At 38.3% G+C, this 15957-nt stretch overlaps 1 non-coding gene across 1 annotated transcript; it reads left to right on the top strand.

The window, feature by feature from the left end:
- The first annotated feature begins 2906 nt into the window (after window positions 1-2906).
- On the top strand, window positions 2907-3013 carry LOC119467744. The gene has a single exon (XR_005196349.1). It is a non-coding gene; the product is annotated as a U6 spliceosomal RNA (small nuclear RNA).
- Window positions 3014-15957: the final 12944 nt, after the last annotated feature.

Here is a 15957-nt window from a genome sequence, read left to right as displayed (position 1 = left end):
GATGCTGGCAAGGCTGTGGAGAGAAGGGAACCCTCATACACCATTGGTGGCAACGTAAATTAGTACAACCGCTATGGAGAACGGTTTGAAGTTTCCTCAAAAAACTAAAAATAAAGCTACCATATGATCCAGCAGTCCCACTGCTGGTATTATCCCAAAAGAAAAGAAAGCAGTATATCCAGGATCTTTAGATAAGGGAGGGAAGGACGTTTTCCTCAAGACTGCAGCCTCTTGGGCATGGTGGCTCAGGCGTGTAATCCCAGCACTTTAGGAGGCTGACGTGGATGGATTGCCTGAGCCCAAGAGTTTGAGACCTGCCTGGACAATATGAGGAGACCCCTGTCTCCACAAAAAAATACAAAAATTAGCCAGGTGTGGTGGCTGCACACCCGTAGTACCGGCTACTCTGGAGTCTGAGTCTGCAAGGTCGAGGCTGCAGCTAGCCCTGATTGTACCACTGTATCCCAGCCTAAGAGACAGAGCAAGACTCTGTCAGCAAAGAAAAAAGTAAAAAATGCACAAAACAAAAAATGTAGCCTGAGTAGGGCAAAGCCATCAAAAGTATCAAGAGTGGGTGAAAAATTCAGCATTGAAACCCCCATTCTAGCCTGCTGTGGATGGACCAAGCACCTCACCTGAATGACTGGGTGGTTTAGAAAAACATGAGGTAGAGAGACACTGCTTTTTTTTTTTTTTTTTTTTTTATTTAAAGTTTTCTGAGTCACATGACTTTACCCTCCAAATCCTATTGGCTCCTTAGTCTTGGATTCTAAAAATCCTAGAAGCAGGCTGGGGAGAGATTTTAACTGGTCCTTTTTTTCACTGATCTATGACTTCCCAAATGTTAAGGCTATTTGGCAAAACCAAAGCAAGATCACAGGTTTTCCACCTCTTGAACCTCACACGTCCTGGGTCTTCCTGCATGCAACGTTTCCTAGTAGAACATTCCTCTCACTTTCTGCATCCTCTGGGCCTGGTTTGTTTCTATTTGGGATTCATCTGGAACTTCACTTCCCCCATGCAGGTTACATGTCCCTGTTACTCACTCTTAATGTACTTTTTCCCCTCTGTCATTACACTTGTCACAACTGACTACTATTTCTTGTGCGTTGGCCTCCCCTGCTTGACTGTAAGCTTTGTAAAGGCAGGGACACCACGTGTGTAGCAGATACCTAAGATATGTTGCTGAATGATGTCCCTGGAACAGTCAACTGTTAAGGCACTTCCAGTCATCAACTCCGTAATGAATTTCCCTCACCAATCCTTTCCTTCTAAGTCTGCAGGTTCTTATACCAAAGTTAACGTCCCCACACATCCCCTCATCCCCAACACTTCATCCCACCTCTTGAGCAGAGCCTTCTCCATAGTCTTCATAGTCACAAGCGTGGAAAGAAGTCTAGACCTGGTTACTCTCTTCTGAGCTTTGCGGTAGCTGGCTTAGTGGTCTTAGAGATCCTCACTCTCTGTTCTCAGATCAGGGCTGACATACCCATTAGGGATAGTCCCTAGGATCCATGATAATTTGGGGGCCCACAAAATGGGGGCAGAGAGAAAAGAAAAAAAAACATTTAAGTAAAAGAAAGTCTTATAATATACAGTTTTAATGTATTGGTCTTTGTACCAATATAATCATTGACCATGTTGATCTTTACCCAAGTCCTGTGATCCTGGAAAACATGGAGGGTTCAAGGAACCCTCCCATCCCTTAGTGTTCCAGTAAACAGCTTATACAAGGAAACATCCTTTCCCATGTGACTTACATAAGACTTGCTGATGTCAACCTTGTTTTTTTTTTTTTATGACAAAGCTGAACACAGATATTCCACATTCCCATTCTTTGCATCATTAATGATTAGCTGAACTGTTTCACCCACTGACCAATGTGGATAAAATACCTGCTTCTTTGAATTCACCCAATCTTAGTTAGTGTTCTCCCTTTCCCCTGGCCCCTGAACTTGGACCTGCCTTTTGCTTGAGCCATCATATAACCCCTCCTTAAGATTCCCTCCTGAAAATAGAGGGATCATATGGTAGAATTTTCTCTTTTCTACTGTAAGATTATTCATGCTAGCTCATTCCACTTTTCGACATCCTGTTCTTTCCAGCATTGTTTGTTCCTTCCTAGAAGAGAAAAGATCTTTTACTGCCTAACCCTTGAGAGGTTTGCATATCTCAGGGTCAAAGCTTCCTTCAAAATGCGATAGCCTGACTTCTGTTGCAAGTCACTTTCTCTCCTTTGCAGGAGAGAGAAATTGTACTCTTTTAGAATAAAAGTCTTTGCTTACCTGAGCCTATATATTTAATTTGACATTGTAAGATATAATTTTTAATATAGTTTATAAATGAAGAGTCCTCCCCAAAGCAAAAATTCACACTAAAATCCTAATGTGAACGTGCCTCAGATTCCTGACTGTTAAACAGAGAAGCTGAATTAGGTAGACCAACAATACCTTTTGCCAAAATTAATGAATTCAGAAGCAGAATTATCTGCTCCTGGTTAGTCAGTAGGAAGCAACTGACAGAATGATATCCACACCTCATTTATTTTACATCCTACTCATGAATTGCTATTTCTTTGATTGGACTCAGGGCTTTTCCTGTGCCTGGCTTATGGGATAAAATAGAGGCCTCCAAGGCTTCCTTTCTGGAAGTTCCAGCACACAAGACCCTTGATTGTATATCAACCTATGTATATTTCTCTGGTCCTGACACAGGGATATTGGTTATGGTAATAGTATGTTCCTTCCTCACTTTATTTCTTATTTTCTTCTGCATGTATTATATGATATTATAACAAAATGCTCTATAAGTTCTAAAGTAAAAACAACATGATATGCAATTTTATATCTCACCCATTCAGATGAAATTTCACAATTCCCCTAACTTCTTTAAGAAGAGCTTACTTTGTGCTTGCTTCCACAGCACACACACTGAAAGTGGAATGAGGCAGAGGACACTAGCATCTCCCCTGAACAAGGCTGACGTTCAAATGTGTGAAGCATTTCATTTTTAAAAGTGAAATAAATGATAAATTTTCTTTAAAACATGGCTGGACTTTCAGTATAATTTGTTTTCCAAGGTTAAATACATATACCTTAAAATAATTATATAGAAAAGAAAAAGAGAAAAAATAGATATCCTAAACCATAGCAATCTAAAAGAAACTTGAGTATCCTTTTCTCAGTGTATTTCTTTCTTGCCTCTTTTAAAAAGTATTTAGGTATTTGTAATGTTATACAGGCAGGGTTTATATCCTCTCCCTTAAGCATGACATTATAAGTTTTCCTTGTTGCTACACTGTCTTCATAATCATCCTTTTTAATAGCTGATAGACCATCAGATAGATGCTTTGTGATATGCCTGCTTCCCACTTGCATGCATTTGTTTCCAAATTTTAATTTGGAAAAGCAAAGCAAAGCAAATTAGAGCTTAGACCTCAGCACTGGACACTGGAAGGTGGTTTGTTTGGTTGGCCTGGTATTGCTGCTATTGTTTTTACCTGGCATTTGAATGTTATAGGCCTCACCACCCCCTTTAGTCTTCACCCATCTATTCTACCTGCTTGGCCTCTGAAGACACTCAAGTTTGTGTTCCTAGAATGCTTTGGCGTTCTCAGAAAATTGCCTTGACTTACAAAAACTGCCTCCTACCTTTCCTCCCACCACATCAATAGGGATAGCCAGACAATGATGTCTTACTTTTTAATCTGTTAATCTCTATACTGCAGGATTCAAGTGTCTGAACAAAAGGACACATATTTCATTTATTACTGAGATGTGTTTCTTTGCTGATAAGATGTTATGCAGTGTGAACCCCTCTTCCTTTTCAGCACTGAAAGATTTTTGCCAGATCTAATAAATATCTTTGGAGGGGATGTGGTAATTTCAATCAGAAAGATCCTCTGACATATTATGAAACAAAAAATGACTAGAAATTATGCCTAGGGTAATTAGTTCAGTCAATCTGTGAAATAATAATAACCTGTGATGGTTTAGTATATGTCCAGAAATTATTTGAAACTCCTCCCTCCATTGAAGTCTTATTTCCCTCTGTAGACTATACTTAGTGACTACCTCCCAACAAGAAGAACATGATAGACATATTGGAGAACAACTATGAGTAGATTGTAAAATGACGTTGTAACTTCCTCTTGCTGGGGGAGGCCACTCCAGCAGCTCTGTGGAAAGGCCCATGCATTTAGGAACAGATGTGTATTTCCAACAGCCATCAAGAAACCAAGGCCTCCTCCTGTGAAGGTGCCAGCTTGTAAACAAGTCCCCTAGCTTCCGTCAGGCTGTGAGTCCCAGCTGGCATCATGACTGCAACTTTATGAGAAACACTGTACCAGAACCACACAGCTCAGCCATTCCTGAATCCCTGTACCACAGATACTCTGCAATGATAAAGGTCTTTTTATTATTACGTAGACCCCACTAAGTTTTGAGGGTAATTTGTTGCACATTAATCAATGATACTGAACTTATTCAAGAACTTTTTTTGATGAGAAGGTGCTAGGGATAACAATAGTAATAATGTCTGACGTTTTAAAGTTTTTTGTATTATAGTGTCTTGTATCTTCTAAAAACATTTTGGTAAGCCTAAACTCTGTGGGCACTGGTCATTTTTATGGACAATTCAGTTTCTACCTCTGCTTTCTATGGTTGGGAATGCACCTCCCTCTTTACAAGGCAGAACCTATTTTTTCCTGAAGAAGTTGTAAACAATCTGTTGCTAACTGTTCAGTATTCAGTATTCCTGTTCACACAGGGCATGAACACGTGTTCTAGGTTCTGCCAGTCAGACCCACAGCTCTAGACAAAACACATTCTTGCAAGGGAGATGGCAGCACCACAGCCACATCTGGTTTACAAAGCCTCAATATGTCTAGTGGCTGCATCCGAGGACACTAGCAGAGTGTCAGTGGTGCAGGACCCGGGTTCTGTGCCCAGCTGGTGGCAGTGATGATGGTACTAGTTATGCAGTATGATTTTGGATTTTTTCAGGATTGTGTAATATTCAAACTTAGTTTTCTATTTCCTGGGAGAGATCCGATATCCTTTCACAAAATCCTTTTCTATTTAGATGAGCATGTTGCTTTATCTTGCATACAACTCAAACCCCTGAATGATACAGGCAGCTCCATTTTACAGATGAGACAATTGAGAACCAAAGATGTTAAATGATGTGTTGTTAAATACAAGTAGCAAGTGACGCAATTGAAATACATTAACTAGTACAGACTGAACTAAGCAAATAAAGTAACATTCAAATTTAGGATTAGAAATGCAAAGGCCTTAGATCCTTTAAAAAATTGTTTATCTTTGAACTAGATAAAGTGCTAATTCCCTGTTCTAATTCATTTATTAATTGCCAATGTTATGGCATTGAAGCCCTTGATGCTTCAGAAATGGACCATAGTTTTCCAAGCCTTCTTTGTTTTACACAGATACCTCTTCTTGGAAATGCTTTTATTTGTCCATCTCTGCCTCCCACTCATTAATCAGTGTGCCTGGAGGTTACTTCAAAACCCCGATGCTGTGATGATTATTCTTTGCAGCCTCTTCTGAGCCCTCAGCAAAAGGTATTTCTCATTCACCTCTAATGCTTTCCCAGAGTTCTGTTTCTATCTATGACAAAATGCTTGACTTTGTTTACCTGTCTGCCCAACTTCACCCCATTTCACCACCAAATGGAATGGAAAGACCCCAGACTCTGCCCAACCAATAGAGGGAGATTAGGACAAAGTCTAAATGTGGAATAGAAACCCCAGGGCTGTAATGACATCAGCCATAAGAATGCTTACAGCTAGGCAGATAGCCCCTGTACAGGATACCAGAGACATTTTCTCAAAAGAAATGGAATGATTCCAGAAAAAGTCCTCAAAAGAATGACATTTGCAAGTTTCTCAAGCAAATGGGTGAGTACATGTATGCTGCTGAAGGATTTGCCAGATCTATACCTTACACAAAAAATGCCAACTCAGATTGTAGTACTTCAAATTTACATTATAATAAAAAACAAAGGATCACCAGAATTATGTAGGAAACTTCCAAAATAAAAGAGATCAAAACACATCAATTAGAAAAGGAAAAAGGAAAAAGAGGCAGAGCAAGATGCCCAAATAGAAAAGAAAAAAGAAAGAAACAGATGAGTCAGGAAGCGGGAAAAAATTGCAATCAACATAATGAAGAGACAGTCTACTGAATGGGAGAAAATATTTTCAAACTATGCATCTGGTAAGGGGTTAATATTCAAAATATATAAGGAACTCAAACAACTCAATAGCAAGAAAAAAACAATAAAAAATTGGCAAAAAATCTGAGTAGATATTTCTCAAAAGAAGACAGGCAAATGGCCAAGATATATCTGAAAATATGCTTAACCTCAGCAATCATCAGGGAAATGCAAATCAAAACCACATGAGATCTCACCGCATTCCTGTTAGTATGGCTATTACCAAAAAGACCAGACATAAGTATTGGCAAGAAGGTGAAGGAGGGGAACGCTTTAACTCTGCTGATAAGTCTGCAAATTCATGTAGCCATTAAGGAAGACAGTATGACGTTTCCTCAAAAAATTAGAAATAAAATTACCATATCATCCAGCAATCTCACTACTGGGTATGTAGCCAAAGAAAATGAAATCAGTATGTCAAAGAGATATCTGAACTACAATATTCATTGCCGCACTACTCACAATAGCCAGGATTCGTAATCAACCTATGTGTCTATCAGCAGATGAATGGATAAAGAAAATGTGATAGACATACACAATGGAATACTATTCAGCCATAAAAGAATAAGGAAATCCTGTGATTTGCAAAACGAGGGAAGAATCTGGAGGACATGTTAAGTAAAATAAGCACAAAAAGACAAAAATACCACATGATCTCACTCATGTGAAATCTAAAAAAGCTGGTATCTCAGAAGTAGAAAGTAGAACAGTGGTTTCTACAGGCTGCAGTGGTTAGAGTGGAGCATGCTTGGGGAGACATTAGCCCATGTGTTACCAGAAAGGGGTCCTGATCCAGATCCTAAGAGAGGGTTCTTGGACCTCACACAAGAAAGAATGTGGGGCAAGTCTATAGATAAAGTGAAAGCAAGTTTATTTAAAAAGAAAAGGAATAAAGAATGGCCACTCCATAGGCACAGCAGCCCCAGTGCAACTGATTGGCTATTTTTGTAATTATTTCTTGATTATATGCCAAACAAGGGTGGATTATTCATGAGTTTTCTTGGAAAGGGGTTAGCAATTCCCAGAACTGCAGGTTCCTCCACCTTTTGGGCCATATATGGTGACTTCCAGACACTGCCACGGCATTTGTATACGGTCTTTTGGCATGATAATGCATTATGATTAGTGTATATATAACGAGCAGTGAGGACAACCGGAGGTCACTCTCCGCACTGTCTTGGTTTTGGTGGGTGTTAGCCAGCATTTTTACCATAATTTGTTTTATCAGCAAGGCCTTTATGACCTGTACTTGGGCCAACCTCCTACCTCATTCTGTGACTTAGAATGCCTTAACCACCTGGATGGATTACTTGATATGTATGAGAATTTCAAAAATTATCAGTAAATATTTGGTGAGTCTGTTTAAATACTGAGGAAAAATACCCAAAAAATATCCAAATGCAAAACAATACAAGTACTTAAATTAACATTATTTAAAATAAAATATAACAGTTACAAAGATAATAACATCTAACATTTATACATAAAAATATATAAAGTTCACGCTACTTAAAATTTGCTCTGAGAAGATTATAATAGACATAGATTTTTGGGGGGGTTTCTCAGGCTCTTGGAACACTATTTGTAGTTGGGGAAAATTTCTCACTTTACCCACTGCTACCTCCCCAAGATAGAACACAAAATATCTTTCCCAATTTACTGTGAAGCCAGGATTCAGGTACGTGACTTAGGCTTAAAATCAGATGCACTTATAGATTAGCATCAATACAAGAAAGTAGGTGCTTGCAGGATTTGGCCTCACTGGCAGCAGAGACGTCTACTTCAGAAGCATCTGTGGCAGTGGCTCTAGTGATAGGGTCCAGACTACAGCAGTGGTGGCGAGAATTCTGCTTCCTGTGCCAAAAGCAGCGATATTCACATTTCCACAGTTCTGAACTGTAAGTTGTCCTTAGCAGTGCTCACAATAGACTTAAATAAATGACTTTTCTGCTAAAACTTCTGGAGTGGGTCTCTGTTGTTTACTACTAAAACTAAAATCATCAGTGAGGAATAAGAATGTGGCATTTACTATTGACATTTCACATACATTCTTTCACTAGATTTTAATCCCCTGCACGAAGAGTATGTAATAGGAAAACTCTGATAATTACCTGATAATAGCAAATAATTGAAGAGACTGCAAATGTGTTTTTCGGATTAGTCATCAGAGAGGAAAGTCCAGGACTTTCCATGTTTATGCTATTCCACTAAAGTCCTAACTAAAAATTAAAGAATTGTAAACATTATCAAGTCCAACACCATATTTTAGCTGGGATGTTAGAAGCCTTAAGAAGTTAAGGGATTTCCTCAAGGTTGTGCATTTCATTGTGACAAAGCCAGGCTCAAATATCAGCCTCAGTGATCACTGGACTATATCCTAATCCCTATCATCTCCTTTAAGACCTAGATGATGCTAGTAACTTCTCAATCATTATTCAAATCCAGGACTTAATGTTTTTATAAAAATGGATTTGGAAAGGTAGGTGGGTTAAAAAATAAAAACTGAATAGATTACCACCTGTGTATGTGTATGTGTATGTGTATGTGTATGTGTATGTGTATGTGTGTGTTTTCTTTCCTGAACTGGCAGTGGAATTGAAGATCCTTGGAATGACTTTTAAAGAAGTTATAAGCCTGTGTAACTAGGAGCTAAAAAAAAATGATGGCAGATTTTTTATTATAGCCGTGCCATTGAGCAGCCCTATAATATAATATTTTAGGTGAAAAGTAACATTTAGACAGGCTATTTTTCTAGCACCTGATTTCAAGGTCAAATACATTTCTTCTTCATGTTTTGGAAGTGCCTATATTGAGAGCAAAATGAGAAAAGACAAGTCAATGTGTTTTTTAATGACAGAATTCTGTGTCTTAAAAAAGGTGAACATTGAACAACTTGAAATTGTTACAACAGTAGTAAACCTAGTTATTTTCCATGCTCTAAATGTTCTGTGCAAGAGCAGAATAATGACCTGAGACAATGTTACAGAATAAATGACCCAGATGCAGTTTGGATTTTGCAGTCTCCCTGTGAATTCTTCTCAGCTGGCTATATAAATGACTGCAACATTGTGTACTTAATCATCAGCAAATGGAAGTTTCCAGAAGAAAAACTGTGCTATAGATTATAACACACTCTGACATGAAGGGAAGTTAATTCCCAGAACTTAATTATATTAATATCCCAGAAAAGGTCAAGAAGCAGGGTAGTCTATAGTTAGTATCCTAGTCCTATATATGTTATCCTGAGAAAATCAATTTAGAACTAAGACTGAATTCCAATTTATGACAGCAAAAAAACCTTATATTTGAATAGTGCTTCTTTAACAAACTTTCCTCTATATTATATTAACCGATCTAATGAAAGGAAGAGATGCCTAAACAGTGGAGAAAGAATATGACATCGAAATCATTTGCTTTGGACTTTGCATTGTTTTTGACAGTTTTTCATGATGTCATCATTCTGAAGGAACCATAATTGTCAACCTGAGCAGTTATTCATTTGGACTATCTTCATGCGTTTGTCTTCTTAAATAATCCAGCTCATTTCATGGATAATACAAACTTCCTTCAGCTTTCAAGTTTACATCTTCAGAAATAATTCAGATCACCTCTAATTTACCCACTCTTTTTTTAGAGTACCAGGTTTTATTTAATTAAAATGGGCTAAAAACAGATTGTGTAAAATAATTAGCATTCTTAATAATTTACTATTACTTACATCGGCAAATGACAGTTGTTAGTAGACACTGTGAGGAGAGAAGCTGGGAGAACTGGAACCCTCTTCTGTGGACGAGGGATCACCAGCTTCCCTCTTGATTCTCAGCCTTTCAGGTTCATTATGGCAACTCTATCACTGAGAGCACCAGGGCAGTGGCTGCAGCACAGAGACCTGTGCTGAAGGCCGAGAGACCTGGAAGGCCAGGAAGAAATTCCTTTCCTGTGGAGAGAATCATCAGCACTCAGTCAAAGCTCAGATGGGCACCTGGTTGGCATCATCCCACTGCAAAGGTAAGAAAACAGGAGAGTTTCAAAAAGATAAGTAACTGGCCCCAAATCACAGAACTAGTGAGTCAATGTGCCGGGCTTTAAACACCAGGCCATTCAGTTCCAAAGCCCTTATACTTTCCTTTACACTGTCATTTTTTCTGAGGGGTTGAAACTTGGTCCACTGAACTTAACCATCAATCTATAAAAACTCCCTATGTTTGAGGCTCTGTGCTAAATGCCTCTATTTCACCATCTCACTGCCTTCTCTACTTTATGAGCACTGTCAGTAGTACAGTGTCTAAGGACTTGCACCCCAGAGCTATGCAGTCTGGGTTGGAATCCCACTGACTTCTCTTAAAAGGTATGTTACCTTGGGCAAGGTATTTAATCTCTGAGGACCCCAGCCTTCCTCTTCTACAAAATGGTGATGGTAATAGTACTTACCTTCCAGGAAGGTTACTGATTATATATTGCAATGTCAATTGTTCAGAGTAAGATTAACACACATTAAATTTTATTTTTTACTGTAATTTTCCCTTTAAAGATAAGGAAACTGAGGCTCACAGAGGTAAACTAACTTGCTCAGGACCATACAACTATAATAACACACAGTGGTATAGCTTGGTGTTGATGATGAAGTGGGATGATTGAAGGTTTCCTGGGTTACAGTGTGGCATGCCCCATCAACAACTAATATCCCAAAGGGAGAAAAGCTATTGAAAATGCAAGAATATATCATGATGGCAGTTGCATATACATATGTCTTATTATAAGAACAATAATATGTGTAAAACTTGAGTGAATTTCTGTGTTTTTCTCCGACTACTGTAAATATTGAATATTTTTATCGAGACTAAAAGATAACAAACAAAGTATACTATACCCTGGAACGTTTTACCAAAACTGTGCTATTAACTCCGTCCAATGCAATGCTTCTGCTCCTGAATTTGGGGAGGCAACATAGTAATATACACTCCTCTGGGTTTTAAGCCTAGAACTGCCCAACTCCAAAGTTTATGCTGAGTCCATTCATTTACAGGCTTTCACACCTATTAAAATACATCACTGTGTGGTTGATTTAGGACTCCTGAGATGATATTAATGAGAAGCTCAAATCTCCCTCATCAACACAGAGTGCCAGAGATGATTTACTAGCAGGTCTGGCTGTTGACAAACTTGTTAAGTGGAAGAAGCTGGTGTAACCTTAGCCTTCGGGATCTCTCAGCCAGTTTTTTTTTATTCCGGCTCTCACTTCAACTTGTTACCTCCCTGAGAGCACTCATGTTCCTAGCTTTCCTCCTTCTAAATCCCATGTCATTAGCCAGGACATTATGCCCCCATATGTCACTTTAGCCTGTGCTGATAGACCAGTGATGCAGATGGGTTATTTTGTTCTATTGTGCATTCAAATACGACATTTGAGAAATGGTTAGCCTCTTATTACTTACTCAACAAATATTTAGTGAAGGTCTGTTTTATTTGAGGTGTTGGAGAAGAGATAATGAATGGCCTAAAGACTTTATTACTCTCTTATAGATTAAAATACTTGGATACTTTCAAACTGATTATGTGAAAGTCCAGGAATTATTTCTCCCCAATAAATCTCTTTCTTTGTACTCCTTCAGTGCTCTTTCCTTTTATTTTGTTGACTTATTCTCCATGATGTGTCACAGAAAAAGGTAGAAGTATTGACCTTTTCTGTATTCCTTAGCAGAGAATCAAGGCATTTTTTGCTAATGCACTAACTGATACTTATTACTTTTATTTGTCCTTCTTAGTGGAAAATATTATAATTTTCAGAGCCTTATCAAGAACTGCTAATTTTAGGCTATTAAAAAAGCTGATTAGTCCTTTCTTCTCTACCCATTTCCACTTAAGACATTAATTTGAGTTTCTTTGGGTCCTAGGGCATGTACAAGAGTTCATGTACAAGAGTCTTAATATGCCATTGTTTTTACCCAGATGAAGAATCAAGTGATGAAATTTCAGATACCACAATAGGGCCCAAAGCATGAGATGGAGTCACATTCAGAAAAGGAATCCAAATTGCTCAATCTCCTAAGACATTTCATGGGAGCAAACAAAAGTAAGGATTATTAAAAAAAAAAAAAAAAAAAAAAAAAAAAACTGCCCGAATTAAGAAGCCTCTGCTTCTTTTGCAGGACGATGGAATGATAAGGAACTTGAAAGAGCATCAGGCAGTAATTCTCCACTGGTGGCTCTACTGCCCGTCATACTGGTTGTTGCAGTGTTTGAGCTTGTTCCTGGCGTTTAGTGCCAGGGGCTCTGGAGGCTTGCAGTGCAGCAGTGCCCTAAAAAGCAGCACTGCTAATCCATCCCTTTGTCCAGAATGAAGGAAATAGGAGTGGGTCTTTCCCTCAAGGTCTTATGCCTAGCTATAGTGTCAAAGCTGGAGACAGAACTTGCAGCTCTATTCTAGCTTTCTTTTTTTCCACTAGAACCAATTCTCAGTGTGACTGTTCCACATAGAGCCAATGGAAAATTGTCCCACTCAAAAGAGCTTCTTTAAGGTGTGATAGTCTCATTCACATCAAATACCATTTCTCTTATTCTAAATTCTTCTTGGGGAATGGTTTTCAGTAATATTTCTTTTTTTTTATTGCATTTTACGTTTTGGGGTACATGTGAAGAACATACAAGATTGTTGCATAGGTACACACGTGGCAGTGTGATTTGCTGCCTTCCTTCCCTTCACCTATATCTGGCATTTCTCCCCATGCTATCTCTCCCCAACTCCCCACCCTCACTGTCCCTCGCCTATTTCCCCCCAACAGAACCCAGTGTGTAGTGCTTCCCTCCCTGCATCCATGTGTTCTCATTGTTCAACACCCACCTATGAGTGAGAACATGTGGTGTTTGATTTTCTGCTCTTGTGTCAGTTTGCTGAGAATGATGGTTACCAGGTTCATCCATGTCTCTACAAAAGACACGAACTCATTGTTTTTGATGGTTGCATAATATTCTATGGTGTATATGTGCCACATTTTCCCTGTCCAGTCTATCATCAATGGGCATTTGGTTTGGTTCCAAGTCTTTGCTATTGTAAACTGTGCTGCAATGAACATTTGTGTGCATGTGTCCTTATAGTAGAACAATTCATAATCCTTTGGATATATACCCAATAATGGGATTGCTGGGTCAAATAGAATTTCTATTTCTAGGTCCTTGAGGAATCGCCACACTGTCTTCCACAATGGTTTAACTAATTTACACTCCCACCAACAGTGTAAAAGTGTTCCTATTTCTCCACATCCTCTCCAGCATCTGTTGTCTCCAGATTTTTTAATGATCGCCATTCTAACTGGCGTGAGATGGTATCTCAATGTAGTTTTCATTTGCATTTCTCTAATGACCAGTGATGATGAGCATTTTTTCATATGTTTGTTGGCCTCATGTATGTCTTCTTTTGTAAAGTGTCTGTTCATATCCTTTGCCCACTTTTGAATGGGCTTGTTTGTTTTTTTCTTGTAAATCTGTTTTAGTTCTTTGTAAATTCTGGATATCAACCCTTTGTCAGATGGGTAAACTGCAAAAACTTTTCCCATTCTGTTGGGATTAAATCTAATGACTTGTTGCTGATTAAATCTAATGACTGTTTCTTTTGCTGTGCAGAAGCTGTGGAGTTTGATTAGGTCCCATTTGTCTATTTTGGCTTTTGTTGCCAATGCTTTTGGTGTTTTGGTCATGAAGTCCTTGCCTATGCCTATGTCCTGAATGGTTTTGCCTAGATTTTCTTCTAGGGTTTTTATGGTGTTAGGTCTTATGTTTAAGTCTTTAATCCATCTGGAGTTAATTTTAGTGTATGGTGTCAGGAAGGGGTCCAGTTTCTGCTTTCTGCATGTGGCTAGCCAGTTTTCCCAACACCATTTATTAAACAGGGAATCCTTTCCCCATTGCTTGTTTTTGTCAGGTTTGTCAAAGCGGATGGTTGTAGATATGTTGTGTTGCCTCTGAGGCCTCTGTTCTGTTCCATTGGTCTATATCTCTGTTTTGGTACCAGTACCATGCTGTTTTGATTATTGTAGCCTTGTAGCATAGTTTGAAGTCCGGTAGTGTGATGCCTCCTGCTTTGTTCTTTTTGCTTAGAATTGACTTGGCTATGCCAGTTCAGTAATATTTCAAAACCACATAAAAACCAGTCTTATGATTTTGTAGTTGCAATTTTTTTTGGTGGGGGGAGCAAGTGGTTATTTTGTCACCTCAAAAATGCTTTTATTAAGCCTGATCAGCCATTTTACTTACCCCCACTTAATCCAAATAAACTTTGACTTCTTTAGAAAATCAAACCTACCTTCAAAGGTATAAAATGTTCTGTTTTAAAACAGCGAAAGAAATGAAAGTACAGTACTTGTTCAACATATAACATACATTGAAAATGTTTTAGGAGCCAGGCTTGTGTTACATGCTGGTGGTGCAAAAGATATGATCTTAAAGAAAAAAATCATGGTTGCACTCTAAGAAAGCAACTTAGTGAAAACAGAAGGCAAGTCCAACATTGTGGTCATAGCAGCATAATGAAATGCAGAGAAAGGACTCTTACCCCCAGAGCAGATGGTCAGAAAGGCCTCCTGAAGGGTTGCCACCCCAGTGAAGAGCTGAGTTGGTGATCAGACAAATGCCAGTAAGAAGGGGGATGGGGCAAGAAGAGTGGGAGATGGAAATCTAGACAGAGAAGGGAATCTGCAAAGTTCAGCTGTAAAAGGAAATGTGTTGCCATTTGTTAGATGTATAGTACATGGTTTTAAATTCTTGTTGAAATTTAGATTATTGTTGAAATCCACTTCCATCAAGGTTGTAAAATATGTTTCTGAACCTGCACTGAGTTTGACATGGATTCTATTTTCCTCCTCAACTCAGTAACAAACCCTTGTCCCCAACCAACATCCCTAATTAGTGGATGAAATGTCATGGTAAAACATAAGGAGACATTAGTTCCGAGTACATTAGGACAACACACTCAAAGAGGGAGGATTTATTGCATTATTGTACACACAACATAATTAACTATTAATAAGAAATTTCACTTTTCCTGTCATTACCGTTCTTTTGTTTTGCAAAGAAAATCTACTGGACTATAGGGTGAAAATTAGCAGTGTTACTAACAAGTGTTATTAACAACATTTTAAAATGGAAAAAAACATGCTTTTACAAATTGCTAAAGGGTAAGTGAGCAAAAAGTGATCACTGGAGATACATGCACTAATTAAAGAGGTGTTTTTGAGTATTGGCCAAGAACTGTTTTTAATGAGTAACAATAGAAGTACTCTACTAACATTCTTCCGTGTTAAATTAACACACCAGTCTTACCCACATGCTTACTTTGTAGATGCTGTTGCATTTCACATCCTCATGTACAAGTGAAAATTCAGTTTGAGCTTCAATAAAGTGGAAGAGAAGCATTCTCTGAGGATTGACTATGAAAAGAAAGCAATAAACATGGTAGTGGTAGAAAAGTAAAGATTTTCTCAAGATAGAATAGCTTTGTACTGACTTAAAATCAAATGGCAAGAAAACAGGTAGCAAGAGATTAAAGATACTGGGGAAAATAAAAGAAATAGAACATTAATTTTTTTCCTGAGACAAAGTAAAAGAATGAAAGAAAATGAACTAAGAAATAAGACGGTAGAGGCAAGTGGGTGAGAGGCAGAAAGTTGTTTATTTATACTTTATTATCGAAAACAATTTGAGGCAGCTTACAAAAAAAAACAAATAATA

Source organism: Cebus imitator, unplaced genomic scaffold (genome assembly GCF_001604975.1).
Source record: "Cebus imitator isolate Cc_AM_T3 unplaced genomic scaffold, Cebus_imitator-1.0 Scaffold325, whole genome shotgun sequence".
NCBI lineage: Eukaryota > Metazoa > Chordata > Mammalia > Primates > Cebidae > Cebus > Cebus imitator.
This window is presented reverse-complemented; position numbering and strand designations above follow the sequence as displayed.